Here is a 17,792-nt window from a genome sequence, read left to right as displayed (position 1 = left end):
CTAGAGTCTACAAACATTTCACTAAATCCTGTTATGGTAACCTTCTAGCCTACCTTCCAGACTGAAGACTTGGGTTGGACTGGGCTGGCGGGACACTGGGTAAAACCCTGTTGGGCCCAGACCTTGTGGGCCCTGCTGACCTAGACCTGCACCTGTCCACGGCCTACGCTGCCCCCAATCTTGCTCCCTTCCAACATGAAGGCCAGGAGGGGGTGTTGTGACTAACACGGGGGGCCTGTAGGGGAGCTGCTGCAGAGGCAGGGGGCTGCAGGTGAGGTGGGCGCTGTATAGTGGATGCCCCAGTGGGCCTCTGACCCTCCATTCTGGCATTGCTGAAGACCACCATTATTTTGTAATAAAGAATGTTGATAGGGATGACTTCTATTCTGTTATAAAAAAAGGCCACAGTTTTCATCCAGCAATTTCCAGCAACAGCTGAAATATTCTAACCTGCCATGGCACAAAAAATGTCGAGACACAACACACACGGACCGAAGATCATACAATCTCATTTTTGTGTCTATGACTAGCTTAACAAAGGCAGCCACAAGTAAATTCTTACATTTTTACCACAGTATTTTGATCTGCTATTGCAGTGAAATATGTTCAGACCTGTATTAGTATACAGCTTAACAACTTACTTTTATGCTTTTTTCCTTTGCAGATTTTATGCTACATGTATTTTACCAGGCTTGCAACACTTACATTAAAAAAAAGATTATTTGCAAGTACTAAAAATTTTTAATACAATTTATAGATACAGACACTGAAGCTTTAGTACCGGAGCATCTTTATTACAGGTAAACTTTACTACATGATAAAATGTGTGTGTCCACAAAGGCAAAGAACAATAATAATTAAGAGACTGTAAAAACTTTTCTTTTCTTGACAATCTTCTTACAGTCCCCCAAACAAAAACCAAATAATCCAAATGATCAGCACCAAAGGCTGAGGATAGATAAACAACAATAGGCAAATTGTATAGTGTAGTACTTTAAAAGCTCCACTTAAATGTCGAAATTGATTAATTTGAAAAAAATCTTTCATTCAAAGTGGTGTTGCCCTTTAAACTATTCAAAGCCAGTTGTCACGTAGTATAGTTTTCAGATTAAAAGGATAGTGGTATTAGGATGATTCCACCAATCCTTATGTGAGCAGAATGCCTACTTACAAACCACTGGTTTTTATAATTTACATTTACATGTACACAAATTTCCAGATCTCCCAAGCAGTAATCTAGCAGCAAAGACAGGGGCAGCGACCATATTGTAAAACCATGTATTGCTTAAATAATTAAAGTATTGCACTTACATTAAATACTTTTGAAACAGACACTTTCTGGGATTATGTAGTAAACAGTGTCCCATTACTTTAAGGATCAAAATTGCTGGCATTTTTTTCTTCTTCTGTCTCCACTAGCACCCACAACCAGATGTGTTGTCCTTTCATTGCCATTCAGGTTCCTCCTGGGCCCTAAGGAAGCTTATTGGTAGTGAAACACATCAGGCACCGTCACTTCAGGTGGTTTTTCACTATAGCCTTTGTCCAATGATCCATGTGATCTAGAACCTGAAGACAAAGGGGGAATTAGTAAAAATATTGTTAAAGGAAATGTGGTAAAAATGACATATGTACACCAACTTATTCAGTCATTTCCGGTGGTTTTTCACTATGTTCATTGCCCAAAGATATGACAATCACCCATTTGACCTAGAACCTGTAGACAAAGGGGGAAATTCATAAAAATATCAGTAAAGGAAAACTTTTTTTCCACTTCTACAGACAATTTTGAAAAGATGTTGTTAAAAAGTGGGCATGGCTGTTGTATATACAACCTTTTTGAGAAATTGTCATAGCCACTAAATTTTTATAAAATTTTTCCACCAAAATGTCTCCGCCATAATGAAAATGTCAGGGAAAAATGTTTGACAAAGAAGCAATAACCACAGTTTTTTAAATTTGGCGGCATTATGACAAATTTATAAAACTATAAGATACCTTCAGTGAATTTGTCTTGCTTACAACATTTTTACAATTTGCCAATGACAACAGAGCCCCGGGTTTGGGTCTTGGCATTTGGATAGATTATTTGTACTTCCTCATTCTTCCAGAATGGTCAATTCTTATAGAATGGTGAATTCTAAGGAACTTTTCAATTTCTATTCATTATTTTTTTTTTTATATAGTTTTTGAATTATTTTTTTTTTTCTAACTCTATCCAGCTTTCAAATAAGGGTCACTGACTCCATCTAAAAAAAATGCTCTGTAAGGCTACAAATGCATTGTTATTGCTTCTTTTTATTACTCGTCTTTCCATTCAGGCCTCTACTATTCATGTTCCAGTCTCTCATTCAAATCAATACATGGTTGCTAGGATAATTTGGATCCTAGAAACCAGATTGCTAATACTGCAAACTGGAGAGATGCTGAATACAAAGCCAAATAACTCAAAAACCACAAATACAAAAACAATGATTACTAATTGCAACTTGTTTCAGCATATCACTCTCTTCATCATACAAAAAAGTTAATCTAAAGGTGAACAACCCCTTTAATAGCAATCTAGACTGCCAAATGTCACTGTTAACCCTAAGAAACAATGCTCAAGGGAAAACGGTTCAGCCTCTTGCTACTTAAGCCATTGGTCACATCTAATAAAACAGGATCAAATATAGAAAAAAAACTTAATGTATCATCTGTAATTAAATCAAGCCCTAGGAGTCCCCAGGGATCTCATTATTCTTCCCACACCTGGATTATATTAATCTCTAGAATCTTCCCAAAAAGAAGATTTGTAAAATGTGTTTTGCTTGTTGTTTTCTTCAAACCTTTTTAAAGCAAGTTGCAATATCTTTGTACACCATAACATAAAGTTCAGCGTTCCTATTTTTACATTAACCTCAGGCAATCAGTATTTAGTTTTGTGAACTCTCTACACAAAGATCAAACATGAATCACCAGCCTTGCTGAGCTGTAGAGGGAAGTGGGAATCCAAGTGGAAATGTTTTCCAAATGACATATAGCTAGCCTACGTTAATCAGATTTTCTTTTATTTCTAGCGATGTGCTTTATCACTGATTTTGTAAAACCCTGTTAAAATACTGAGCAAAAATACTGATTCTGTAATGTTATATTAAACATAAACCAACAAAGAATATAGAACAAATCAGATTATAGTTCTGTTTTTTAAGAAAGAACAAAAGTTGTCCAGTTTGGGAAATATTTTATAGAAATAGCCAATATCTGCCTCGGAATCTGCAGGACTAGCCTGTGGGGGGTGATTTTTCCCAGGTATCCTTGTGGATCAGTTAGACCCTGGACACAATGTAAACCATGCATTGGGTAAGGAGAGGTATTTTTTAAAGTCATGCCAATTAGATTCCATTTTAATTTGCTGGATAACCCCAGATGGCAGGTCACTATGTATGGGATATTAGACCTGGAGCAAACTTGGTCCCAGTAATATATTTTCAACCTAGAGTGCGGAAGACCAAAAACATGATGGAACATTAAAGCTTTATAGCAGGTAAATGAGTTTTAGTTACTTTACTATTCAGAGAGGGTGAGTATAATGTGTGAGTGCACACTTACATAGCAAGTGCTGCTTAAGGCATAACATATGCATGGGAATTAGGACACTGTTCATTTGCAGTATGTTTTAACAGCACTTGTTACCGCTGAGATATTGTGAATGTTATCTCCACAGTATTATACCAACAGAGAAATTGTTAATGGCATTGACATATCATCACCCAGCAATGGGTCCTACACCTCAAGAACATTACAGTGAAAGGACACTGTCACCTCAAGCACATTATATAGTGAGAGGTGCAGGCACTGCAGGTAGTGGGTATTGACACCACAAGTACAATTTACACTGAGAGTTGTGAATGATGGTACTACAAGCACATTATACTATGAGAGAAAATTTATTCTGGCACCCAAAATACATTATATGCGGAGGCAGCAGGGTAACCCTAGGACATAACATACATAGAGAAGCAGTGGGTATGGATTAGCCAAGGATGTTATGAAAGGAATTGGGCATTGCTATTAAAAGAAAATTTAGAGAACAATGGATAATAGCACCACAAGCAGTAAGAGCCAGTGTGTACTGGTATACCATGCACAATATACAATAAAACAAAATGGGTATTTGGCTGAAATACATTACATATCTTAAATCTGTGGACATAGGCATTCCAAAAATATTATAAAATTAGAGCACCTCAAGCACAATACAAAGTAAGCGGCAATGGGTACTCTAACCCCAAGCACAAGTAGCAGGGGACCTTTTTACCCATAAAGAGGATCACTGTACCAGAGGCCACCCCTTTAGACTAGAAGAAATTAACTTTCATTTGAAGCGACGTAGGTGATTCTTCACAGTCAGGACAGTGAGGTTGTGGAATGCACTGCCGGGTGATGTGTGATTCTTTTAATGCTTTTAAAAGTGTCTTGGATGATTTCTTGGACAGACATAATATCAAAGGCTATTGTGATACTAAATTCTATAGTTAGTAGAGATATGGGTATATATAATTTATGTGAACGTAGGGAGGGGGGCGTGTATGGATGCTGGGTTTTCATTTGGAGGAGTTGAACTTTATGGACTGTCTTTTTTCAACCCGATTTAACTATGTAACTATGTAATATTGTATAATGTGAGAGGCAGTGGGAAAGCATATAATATACAGTGAGAGGCACTGGCACCCCAAACAGGGGCTTTCTGAAGCTGTTGCCACCTGAGGTGCTGACCGCCTTACCCATTTCATGTTGTAGGGGCCGATTCATCAAGGGTCGAATATCGAGGGTTAATTAACCCTCGATATTCGACTAGGAATTCAAATCCTTCGACTTCGAATATCGAAGTCGAAGGATTTAGCGCAAATTCTGCGATCGTTCGATCGAAGGATTATTCCTTCGATCAAACGATTAAATCTTTCGAATCGAACGATTCGAAGGATTTAAATCCAACGATCGAAGGAATATCCTTCGATAAAAAATAGTTAGCCAAGCCTATGGGGACCTTCCCCATAGGCTAACATTGACTTCGGTAGCTTTTAGCTGCCGAACTAGGGGGTCGAATTTTTTTTTAAAGAGACAGTACTTCGACTATCGAATGGTCGAATAGTCAAATGATTTTTACTTCGAATCCTTCGATAGTCGTAGTCGAAGGTCGAAGTAGCCCATTCGATGGTCGAAGTAGCCCAAAAAAACTTCGAAATTCGAAGCTTTTTACCTTCGAATCCTTCACTCGAAGTTAATGAATCGGCCCCTAAGCTTTGGCTTCAAAGTGAGCTATTGTGTTCTCTGCACTAAAATAGCCAAAAATTATTTTAAAAAAACAAAACAGATATTTGAGTCTCAAAGTTATCAGAGGCCACTTTTTGCCGATTCTGGTAACTGCCCACTCACTGCTGAGACAAGGTTCAAAATATCTCACTGCATGGATCCCTTTTCTGGCGATTAGATATTGCATATTATATGCTCATGTTACAGTTGTACATTCTCTCCAATCCCACAACACCAGCAATCGGAACGTAAAATGTCTAAAATTATATGAACAAAGTAATTTATGTTAAAAAAAGTTGCATATCCAACCGTTTAGTCTAAATGAAACCTGCCTAACTGCTATTGAACTAGAGGAAGGCGAAAAACCTATTTTGGCTCTATAATTTACTGCAGAGGGGGAAAATTCCTTCCTGACTCCCAAGAGACTATCGGATCAGTCCCTGGATCAAATTTGTACTAAGACCTCATTTGAATAACCCTATATTATCTACTTCTTTAAAGGGGTCCTGTTGGGGGGGCACCCCGCCTACAACAGGAATAGGGGCAGGCAGATTAAGGAGGAAGGTATCATCAGTGGTTAGGCGGATTAAAAAAAAAAACTTACTTACTCATCGAGCCCTTCACCAGCAGCACAATCACTACTGCTCCATTCTTCCTTATGCGAGGGACTGCCTGGGTTTTCACATTGTTTGCATCTCCTGCACACCTACACTTGTGAACAGGAAAAGTAACAGCAGTGAGTCTGTGTCTGGTAAGCAATGATGAAATATGTTCAAGTCACTGAACCACCACTTTTCATGATGTTTTGCTGCCTGTATTCTTAAGTGGGGAGTGCAGAAACATTCAGAACCAAAGATCAAATTCTTTTTGGTGGGGGGCACAGCCTCCCAGTACTGACACACCTAAACAAAGACACCAGCGCATTATCCAGTGGCATAACTAAGGTGGGCCAGCCCCCTGAAAAAATAATTTCTAGGCCCCGTTTCCCCCTAGTGCGACACTGCGGGGGTCTGCTTCGTCTGTGGCATGATCTGTTCTTTAAATTGACGAGGGAGGTGGGCATACAGAAAACACAGTAAAAAACACAGAAAACACGGAAAAAAAATCAGCACACGTAAAACGTATACATGCACTCTGGTAGCACCCTTGAGTTATTAAAACTTTTAAAATAAATAATTAAAGATACTCTACGGAGATATTCCAAAAAAGGAAATTTTTACATTATTTTCTCGTTTTCAGTTGTGCGAGTTTAAAAAGGTTTTACCATTAGCCTTAAGTCCAAAATAACCTTTTGAAATATGATTACATATAACATCAACAAACGAGTGGCTCCATATCAAGCACGCATTTGTTTTTCACATGCAGTTTTTAGATTCAAAGTTCATTGACAGCACATCTTTCATGACTCCACAGGGCATATTCTGAGATACTCAGCCATATTCTTAGAAAAATGCCCTTCCAGGCTCAATGAATAATTAGGTAAAAAATTCAGGCAAGTCAAATGAGGCTGACTGAATCAGCATGTTTGTCTGTAATATTTTATGTGCATGCCTGTGAAAAATGGCTTGTCGTGCTAGAGGAATAAAAAAAAAAACAATAAAACACATGTTTTTCTAGTGCTGTATTTGTCAGTGCAGGTATTAATATTATTCAGGTGACTACAGGGCTAGGTAAAAATATTTATTTATAAGTGGATGCCATTTAAATCAAGTTAAGCATGGATTGCCTAATGAATAAGCATGTTATTATTTTGTTTATTTATATATATCCCCAACATATTGTGCAGCACTATTCCATTTCTCTCATTAGTCTCTGTCCTAGTGGAGCTTACAGTGTTATTTTCCTACCATAGTCAAATACATACAGTATAAGGCCAATTTAATCACAAGCCAATCAACCTGTCTGGAGCCCAGAAGGGAATTAAGATAATTATAGGGAGAAAATATAATGGGACATTTAAAAGGGATAGTTTGATTGGGTAACTTTGTTTTAAACCCATACTAAAATCCATTTTTCAAAACGTATGCCAGAAGGCACACTCTTAACCTTTCAAGAGCTAAAACAATCCTTTTCACTCCCTAATAAAATGTTTTTCACATATCTACAACTGTGGCATGCAGTGGGGACCCAAGGAATCAAACTCCAAGGGATCAAATTCTGGACACATCTCCAAGAGCAATTGAAACACTAGGACATATTGAGGATTTAAAGAATACTCTTTTGGTGTTTTACAATTAGGGTTGCCACCTTTTAAAAAAAAAATAAATACCGGCCAGTGGTGGGGGCGGATAATAAAGGGGCGGGCCGTGACGCAAAAGGGGGCAGAGCCGACGGTCAGCTACGTAAAAAGGGGCGGAGCCACAGGGTAGCGCCGCAAAAGGCCCGGGGCCACATCGCAGAAGCCGAAGGAAATGTACGTTTTTACTGGAGGGCAAGGGCTTTTGTAAAGGGTATTACAAATTACCGGCAGCTACATTGCCGGTAAATTTGTAATACCGGCCCCGGCCGTTGGCAGGTGTTTTACCGGCTAGGCCGGTAAAATACTGCCCGGGTGGCAACCCTATTTACAATAGGCTATTGTTAGCAGGAAGCACATCATAACCCAAACTATATAGCAAGTGGCAACGAGACATCCCACAACTTACCCTAAAACAATGGGAAGATGTCTTAGAAACCTCCTTTGATGGGATCATATGCAGTAGGGACAAGTTAACTTAGCTAAAATATCTTCATTGCATATACCTTACACCTCATAGGTTACACATAATGAACCCGGAAATCAGATAAGAATGTCCCAGATGTCAACACTCCCCAGCTGATTTTTTTTTCCACTTAGTGTGGAATTGTCCCAGGGCACAATGTTTTTGGGAGAAGGTAACAACGAAAAGAGTACAGGAGAAAATTGGTATAGTCCTTCAACTGGATCCCTTGGTAATTTTGCTCAACCCCGGTGAGGAACTATCGCCTAGGAGAGCAATGGACAGCACTGTTTTCAAGAATAAAAAGCCTTTATTGCTTCATGGCTAGGGATGTAGCGAACCGCCGATAATGTGTTCGCGAACGCCGTTCGCGAACACCGGCAAAAATTGCGAACAGTTCGCGAACAGTTCGCGAACTTCGAACATCCGAAAATCGTTCGATTTTAGCGATCGAATGGTCGAACGATTTTGACGCGAACGCCTATTGGCGAACGTCGCGCGACGTTCGCGAACTTGCGGCGGACGCGAACAGCCGATGTTCGCGCGAACAAGTTCGCCGGCGAACAGTCCGCGACATCCCTATTCATGGCTACAACCAAAGATACAGTAACGTTTTGAGCCACATCTTGGCTTTTTGTCAAACTAACTGATACATTTATCAGACTTCCTTTTTAAGTAGCGCCCTCTAGTGTTCTTAAGTTAATACAAATCACGGTCTGTTTAAAACAATTAACACAATATATCCAGTATTATACAATGAAACACTTCAAATATGGACAATGTATCTTGTTAGTGGTGAGAAACTTAAGAGTGTGTGCTGACTTGAACATTTCCTAGTTACTGAAATAGGAAATTAATAGGTTCCTGAAAGGGATTGCATTGCTCTGTGTTGGTTTCTTCTGAAAGCAAAGGGTAATTCGTAATGGACTATGCTAGCTGCCTATATTCCATTATTAAAAATTAGAAAAAAAACATTTACAATAAAATTTAACAATATAAGTTGCAGAATGAATTACTGGCATTGCACACAGTGTAATATAGTACTAAAAACTACACCATAAAAATTAAGTTGCAAGTGCTAGAAAACTAAGGGGAACAAAATCCTCCTGCTGTCTGAACGCAGGCAGTTCTGTACTCATGGAGGGTATGCAGGTCCTTGCAATGCAAGTGTTTTTACTTTGTCTTATGGGCATTTTAACCGTGACATGCCCACTGGATGCTAATTATCCTGCTATTATTTTGAGCCATTTATTCATGGGGTAGTCTCATTGTAGAATAATACAGCCTATACTTTACATTATCTGGACGACTTCTTATTTGTCAGGCTACATGGGTTTAAAATGAGCAAAATAGTGTTAAATGGTTAAAAGGACAAGGAACAGTATATATCATCCAGATTTCAGGATGAAGGGCAAATATGCTAGCAGTTGGTACGATCTTATAAAAACAGCAGATGTTCTTGATGCCTGAAATCTGATTTCAGAATCCCCTAAAATATTACTGATGTGTTCTCACCCAGAAACATGGAGAAAATGCATTGAAAGAAGATAAGAGAGCCAAATCTTATATCATCAGTCTGTCATATAGACTACATGAATTATTTGCCAGTTAAATGAATATTTGAAAAATATTTTATGGTTTTATGGATTAGCATTTCAAATATAAAGTATACTGAAAAACATATATCTTAGAGACAACTCCTGGTGGATTCTGGAAAGGTTTATGCAAGGATGTCATTGTTGTTAATAATTACTGGACAATTAAAAGTCAATTAAAGCCCCTGGTAAACAGATCAAATGATTTCAGAGTTTGCACATATATCACAATTAAATAAGGTGGTTCTACATATAAAGATTCCCATACCCACATGATCAGCACTTGATGGGAAATTTATCAGATATTGATCAGTCTTGAGCTATAATCCGATTGACCGCACAGGCCACAAATTCAATCTGAATAGCCCAAGGGGTGAATAAACAACTACAGTATCTAGAGTAGTCAGAATATACAAATACCCACTTGTCTTAAAGAGAAAGTATACACCTATTTACTCCTATTTCAACATAGATGGTATTTATGCTTAGTTATTTTTCTTAGTTGATTTTATTATAAACCATTTATAGAACCTTATGTTGCTTCCATGCTATCTAACCATTTATTATCTAAGATTTGATAAAGGAGCATGAAAGGCAGAATCATTGGGTGGTTGCAATTTGTAAGGCACTCCTCAGTTTCTTTCTTCGTACCCCAGACTGACTCTACTCTTCTTCCAAAATTCACCAAAAATATTTTTATTATAATCTCCCCTCAGTCATATTTAGGACTGGACTGGGGCTCAAAATAGCCCTTGGCATTTCAAGCACAAAGAGGCCCAGCCAGTCCCCTACCAGCCCACTCCACAGTGACAGTGACAGTCTATAGCATCTTACAGCAGCCCTTTTAACATTTTCAGAACTCGAGATTGCATGTCCGGGCCTGGTCATGGCTGTGCCAAGCATTCCATGTGCCACCCTGTACTGTGCATTGCCCCTATTTTAATAGGCACAGCGCAGGTCTGGAACACTGGTACAATATCGTGTGTAGTGCAGAGACGAAAAGTACCCTGGACCAGGGCAGAAAAGGAGCACCTTGGGGTAGGAAGTATGTGACTATAAAAACTAGTTGGTGCTTAAAGTGGACCTGTCACCCAGACACAAAAATCTGTATATTAAAAGTCCTTTTCAAATTAAACATGAAATCCAATTTCTACTTTTTATTAAAGCATTCATAGCCGTTGTAAGCTCATTAAAACATCTTAGCTGTCAATCAAATATTGTCTGCCCCTCCTCTATGCCCTGGGCATAGAGGCGGGGCAGACAATTAGTTTCACTTTCCATTCAGCACTTGCTAGAAATCACTGCTCTCCCCACATTCCCCTGTTCTTTTAACAATTTAATTGTGTAGCCAGGGCATAGGGATGGACATCAGGTCCCCCATTCTGGTGCACAAACAAGATTCTGAGATGATACAAGGCTTGTCTTAATAACAGTGTCCACAAAATGGCTCCTGCCTGCTTGCTATAATTATGAATTCCCAGATTGAAGGAAACAAGATTCAAATAATTTATATAGTGTAATAAAAGTTCATTTTGCTTGACTAATGTGACAAAATAGAATTATGAATAGTTTTTTTGGGGTGATGGGTCCCCTTTAAGAACTTGACACTTCCCAGTGATTCTACCGTTCATTCACTCTTAAATAGAGACAATGATCTCAGTATAAACTACCTCCTTCTTTCATCCTTCATTGTGACTACAGTTTATAGATAAGCATAAATATATAGGGGAATTATATGGTTATTCACCTTGAAAGAACCAAACATGAAGTAGCTTCAGTTTTCTTGTCTGCCCTGTCTTATCACCTGTTCAAAGAAGGAAGAAGCATTTAGAGGATCACTCTATGGGTCTCACTGAAAAGTACCAGTGCAGTTTTCTGCTAACAGGAGCACCGCCCATGACTTTTCTTCTCTTGAAAGGGGTTGTGCACCTTCCAACAATTTTTTCAGTTCAGTTGGTTTCAGAAAGTTCACCAGAAATAAAGAGTTTTTCTGGTTACTTTTTTCTATGTGTGACTGTTTTTCTAATATTGAAGTGTAATTTTTCACCTTCTAAAGCAGCTCTGGGAGTGGGGTCGCTGACCCTGTAAATTGTTCTAAATTGATACATTTAGTTAAATTACACTGTGAACAAGGACCCTTTCCTTTGACTCTTGTAGTTTTCGAGAAATCTACTGTAAAGTAGGCGAGTAACTTAAAGGGATACTTTCATGGGAAAACATGTTTTTTCAAAACGCATCAGTTAATAGTGCTGCTCCAGCAGAATTCTGCACTGAAATCCATTTCTCAAAAGAGTAAACAGGTTTTTTTATATTCAATTTTGAAATCTGACATGGGGCTAGACATATTGTCAGTTTCCCAGTGGTCCCCAGTCATGTGACTGAGATAATTGCCTCTTCTGCGGGGCGACAATCTCCCCAAACTGCCTTTGCTGTGCCTGCCGCCTGCTATAATAACAAAACACTAGCACCAATGCACTCGCGGCACTTCGATTTCCAAAGTCGCCCGAAGTTTCCTCGTGAGGCCGGCAGAAGAGGTGATTAGTCGCCAGGCGACTAAATCTCCCCGACTCTGCCCGTGTGCTAGCTCACTAGTGATAGAATACTGTAAGCATTATGGCTACTATTTGTTTCCTTGCTTTATCTGAGGATAAAAAGAGCCCAAGCAACCTCCCCTGCAGGTAAGAGACCCTAAAGGCAGAGTGCTGCTTGCTACTAAAGCTCACGTGACATACCAGGAGACAGAAGTTGGCACCAGCACTATCTCCACAGCAGAGCAGCAGAAGGGGGAGGAGCCAGCTCGTTCCCAGACAATACAATCCCCACACACATACACGCACTGTATGAGCAGTAAGACTGCTGCATCTCTCCAGTAGCCGCCGGAACGCTCTGCACCGCATTCATGTCTGTGTCTCTGCACACAGGGCACCGCTTCCCCACCGACAGCAGCAACAGCTTCCAGCTCGGGAGACAAACGCGGCCTCAGCCTCAGAAAGCTGCATGACCATTTTTCACGGTGTCTTTCGTCTGACGCTAACAGAGGTGAGTCATTGTGTTGCTATTAGCAGGTAACGTGTCTTCTCTTCCTGCTGCTGCACGCTGTGCGTTCAATTGCTCCGGCGCTACACACTAATGTGGGAGGGCTGGGATGTGGCTGGTGCCTCAGTGTTGGGTGCTGAGGTTCCTGGGTAGAGAAGGTAGGACTCACGCTTGGAGCTGAGGTTTCTGGGGGTAGAGCAGGAGGTAATTGATGAAGAGGTTAGCGGCAGCGCCTGCTCGTTCTTTAGCGCCTCATAGAGCAGCCTGTTGTTCTCCCCGTACCACTCAGTGGTTGTTGTTGCAGTGTATGTGTCTGCTAGGCAAGTGCTTAGCTCTCTGTTGCTGCCTGATGCTGCATTGCTGTGTATGGTCTATTAGCACTGCCTGGCATAGCTCTGAGTTTCCTGGTTACGTAGATAACCTACCCAGAGTTCTTTTCACCTGGAGCCGCAGTTTCGAAATTAATGTTAACATTGTATCTGTCCGTATATATTTCCCTACGGGTTCATGAAAATTGCTTTTATTTACAGCCAATTTTGCAGTAGTTATGAGATAAATTGTCTGGAAACCCGTTGTCCAGAAAGGTCCGAATTACGGAAAGGCCGTCTCCCATTGACTCCAAAATGGTCCAAATTTAAAAAAGAAAACATTTCCTTTCCCTGTGTAATAAAACAGTAGCTTGTACTTGATCCAAAAACAGAAACGTAACTAGAGGTGGGCGGGCCCTGGCGCGGGACGCGCAACCGGCCCCCCCTCCGTACGGCCAGAATTTGTGGCACGAAAGCTGGGGGTGGCCCTGAGGGGGTGCGGACTCTGGCCCAATCGCACCCCCTGCTCCCCCGGTAGTTACGCCACTCATCCAAACTGAGATATAATTCATCCTTATTGAAAGCTGAACCAGCCTATTGGATTTATTTCATGTTTATATGATTTTCTAGTAGACTTAAGGTATGAAGATCCAAATTACAAAAAGGTCTGTTATCCTGAAAACCCCAGGGCCCAAGCATGCTGGATAACAGGTCCCATACCTGTATAGTCCATACTTGCTTGTATAAAGATGTTGGGAGTCACAATGTAGTTGCTTTAACTATATGAACAGACAATAGCTCTGCCCTGAGCACAAGTCAAAAAACACCAAGGTGACTCCTTTAAAGGGGAAGGAAACCTAGTCGGCGCAAACCCCCCACCCCCCCTCCCGTTTGTTTACCCTCCTCCCCCCTCGCCTACCCATCCCGCTGGGCAAATGCCCCTAACTTTTTACTTACCCTTCTGCGCAGGTCCAGTCCAGGGAGTTCACCGACGACATCTTCTTCCACGCGATCTTCTTCCTGCTGTGAACGGCGCATGCGCAGTAGGATCAGTTCGCCGGTACTATCTACTGTGCATTCGCGTGACTTTTGGCGCTTACGCAGTAGATCCGTACCGGCGAAATGCTACTACTGCGCATGCGTCAAAACTCCGTTCACGGCAGGAAGAAGATCGCGTGGAAGAAGATGTCGTCTGTGAACTCCCTGGACTGGACCTGCGCAGAAGGGTAAGTAACAAGTTAGGGGCATTTGCCCAGCGGGACGGGTAGGCCAGGGGGGAGGAGGGAGGGGGGCAACAAACGGGAGGGGGGTGGGGGGTTTGCGCCGACTAGGTTTCCTTCCCCTTTAAGTAGTGTAAAGGCCTTTGTTATAACAACCTTTTTCTGATATCAGAAGTTGGCCTTTATATAGGGATTTATGTACTCCCTACTATACAATACCCCTGCTATAGAATATAAGGATTTTGTAAGTTACAGAGGAATTGCATGGCCATATTAAAGGAGTACGAAAGGACTGAAATACTCTGGGCAGGAGCAATGGCCCAGGTAACAGATTGTAACCATTGGGGTGCCTAACATTTGCCACCCCCAGCAATTTTATCTGTAGTTCTTTAGGGGATGAGGTTTTATAATGTATAGTTCTAATTAGTGATTAGAATATCACTGAACACCATTTATAAGCATGTATTTTACAGGGGATCTGTTACTATTATATGTTTATTTACAAGTTATGGAAATGTAAATAGTTTAAAAAGTTATTGATATCATCCACCATGTAAATGCGGATTAAATTGTCATTATACAAAGACAAATGAAAAAAGTACTTTTATGCATTGCGCAGTTTATAATCCTGTTGAGAAGCCATGCAAGTGATGACATTGTGCTAGGTTATTTTGTGAAAGGCACATGGCTGTTATCCTTAAAGGTACTCTTTGTAACTATGTGGCTGTTATCACAAAGACAAGCCACAGTCTAAATTTAGTAATAGCTTGAAATTTACAGCACTAAACCTGGGAATCAGCCAAAAATAGACATGAAAAACTCCAGGCTTCACATTTTGAAACAGGAAGGCACAATCTTGCTTTTTAGATTCCAGCTGTAAATCATTTTATAGCTTCAGTTTAGCCTAGGATTCCAGATAGGACAATAACCAGGGACAAACCAGGAAAAGTGCTGTAGATAATCATTCTCTTGAATTAAGCATTCTGGAACTCAAAGTAGGCTGTGTAGAATATCTTACATATGGGTTTTATAAAAGTATATCTTAGAAGAATCTTTTTTTTTTTTAGACGCTACATACATTAGGGTGTACAATAGTCTTCTGTTTGGCCACAATATTACAAGGGTCGTAATTTAGGACAATCTGGCGTTTATAAAGAAATAAAATGTTTACAGTGGCAGGATCAGAGTGTTATCAAGGTAAGCAAATGTATGGGTATTTGCAGGATTTTGTCGTCCACCCTCAAGCAGGTTGGGACGGTACCTCTAATTATCTTTGTTTGTGATCTTTGTATTGACTAAAGTGCATGTATGTTGAATTTTAAGTGCTGAAGTCTGCTCTTAAAGGACAAGGAAAGTCTAAAATAGAATAAGGCTAGAAATGCTGTATTTTGTATACTAAACATAAACATTAACTTACTGCACCACAAAGCCTACTCAAACAAATGATTTTTCTTTCAAAGTTGGCCACAGGGGCTGTCATCTTGTAACTTTGTTAAACATCTTTGCAAGACAAGACTGTGCACATGCTCAGTGAGGTCTGGGCTGCTTAGGGATCGTCATAAATTATCAAAAGAACAGAAGTCAAATAATATCTGACAGAAGCCGATACAGCAAGACTGATTAATAATCAGAATATACAGACTGCTCTGGGTCCTGTGTTATCATGTAATCTAATGTGGGTTTTATAGTTTTTGTATTGTTAAAAGGACATTTTAACCCCCCCCATAAAAATGTAATCTGTGAACGGCCTCTTTGAAATCATGCATAATCCCACTCACTCATGTATAATCTGTCATAATCATGTTTACTCGTATGCATAATGCCACTCATACATGTAATCCCACTCATATGCTAAATCCCACTCATACATGAGTGAGTGGGATTACAAGTATTGTGAGTGGGATTACAGTGGAATTGTGAGTATGAGTGGGATTATACATATGAGTGTGTGGGATTGTGAGTATGAGTGGCATTATGCATATGAGTGAGTGGGATTATGCATATGATTATGCATACTTATGAGTATGAGTGGGATTATGCATATGAGTGAGTGTAATTATGCATATGAGTGAGTGGGATTACACATACTTGCTAATAAAGTTACATTACCAAAAACTTCTGAGCAAGGTCATCAGGCGTGGCTGGATATGCAAATATAAATGATGATGTAGCCGATAGAAAATGGCCGCCTGGTAGAAGCAAACCGTGCATTCAGGAAAACACTACAGTGCAGGCTAACGGATGGGATACAGATACTACCTGACCCAATACAGAGACAATGATGCATTTTGTGTGGGGAATATGTGCCCAACCTAAAAACCTTACACTTGTGAAGGCAAAGCGAGTGTGGGAGCTGCTTAGCGAGTGTTGCATGTGATCGAAGTGTTGCATGTGAATTAAGTGTTAAGCAGCGTTAAAAACCTTAAGGCGTTGGTGTTTGCTGTGCATGCTGGGAGTGCTGGGTGCAAGGAGGGAGTAAGTGCAAATAACTGACTGCTGTGTGTTCTGTGAGTTATCTGACTGAGACAAACAGCTCTTTCTTTTCTCTCTTTGGGGTAAACTAGTGATACATTAAGTGCATTTACTCTTTTTTTGTGTTTTAGCTTTAGAGGTCTAAGGGGAACATAAAAAAAAAAAAAAAAAAAAAAAGTTAATAAGGGTTTTTATTTACTGCTGGTAGCAAATAGCATTTTTTTTTTTCTCCTTTCCCTCTTTCTTCTAATTAAGGGGGAGGGGTTAATCAGGTAAATTCTGAACAGGCTTTGTGTGCTCTGGTTGAAACCTTACACTTGTGAAGGCAAAGCGAGTGTGGGAGCTGCTTAGCGAGTGTTGCATGTGATCGAAGTGTTGCATGTGAATTAAGTGTTAAGCAGCGTTAAAAACCTTAAGGCGTTTAAAACTGAAAAGGTGTTGGTGAGGAATTACATTTGGGAGACTGTAAGTACCCAGTGTAAATATGAGTGGATTTGCTGGTATTACTCAGTGTGTGTCTTGTCACATGTATGTGGTGTTGGAGCAGCAGTTCCATGCAGTATTTACATGTGAGAGATGTCGGTGGGTTTTCATCTTGGAATCTGAACTGCAGACTCTAAGGGGTGAACTTGCAGCACTGAGAGCATCGGCAAACGAGGGGAATGACAGGAGGCTCGCAGAGCAACCACTGGCAGGGGCTAGTGGAGTGGGGGGAGGAGAAGGGGCAGTGGAGGCTAATGAGGGAGGAAGGTTTGTGACAGTCAAGAGGGGAAGTAGGGGACAGAAGAGTAGGGGGGCTGGTCCACAGTTTGTCCAAAACAGCAAATTCGCCGTTTTGGCTGAAGATGCTGGGGAGGAAACTCCGAACTGGCGTGTATGGAGCAGGCTGACTCTCGGAGCACCCCGGGAGGCAGTGGCTCTAATACGGGTGGTGGGGGGAGTGCAAGGAAGGAAAGGCAGGTTCTAGTTATAGGGGATTCAATTATTAGAAAGGTGGATAGGGTAATCTGTCGCAAGGCCCCTACATGCCGAACAGTCTGCTGCTTGCCTGGTGCTAGGGTTCGGCATGTGGTGGAACGAGTGGACAGATTATTGGGAGGGGCTGGGGAAGACCCAGCGGTCTTGGTACACATAGGTACCAATGACAAAGTTAGAGGAGGTGGTGAA

The 17,792-nt window shown here is 40.7% G+C and overlaps 1 protein-coding gene and 1 long non-coding RNA gene across 4 annotated transcripts in view; one reads left to right on the top strand and one right to left on the bottom strand.

Annotated features, from left to right (window-relative positions):
• Window positions 1-773: 773 nt before the first annotated feature.
• LOC108716864 lies at window positions 774-12,408 on the bottom strand. 2 transcript variants are annotated; one of them, XR_001935778.2, is made up of 4 exons: window positions 12,322-12,404; window positions 11,337-11,393; window positions 5,904-6,001; window positions 774-1,569 (listed from the first exon to the last, which is right to left on the bottom strand). It is a non-coding gene; the product is annotated as an uncharacterized LOC108716864 (long non-coding RNA). The 2 variants fall into 2 exon arrangements; XR_001935779.2 differs by lacking the exon at window positions 11,337-11,393 and having other exon boundaries at window positions 12,322-12,408.
• A 57-nt stretch (window positions 12,409-12,465) lies between these two features.
• The window catches only part of klhl32.L (kelch like family member 32 L homeolog), a 111,983-nt gene continuing 106,656 nt past the window's right edge, over window positions 12,466-17,792 (top strand). Inside the window, 1 exon segment of one of the 2 annotated variants that reach the window (NM_001127840.1) lies at window positions 12,466-12,628. The gene's annotated coding sequence lies outside the window, so the exon portion shown is untranslated. 2 annotated transcript variants of the gene reach the window in all.

The sequence above is a fragment of the Xenopus laevis genome, chromosome 5L (assembly GCF_017654675.1).
Source record: "Xenopus laevis strain J_2021 chromosome 5L, Xenopus_laevis_v10.1, whole genome shotgun sequence".
Lineage (NCBI taxonomy): Eukaryota > Metazoa > Chordata > Amphibia > Anura > Pipidae > Xenopus > Xenopus laevis.
This window is presented reverse-complemented; position numbering and strand designations above follow the sequence as displayed.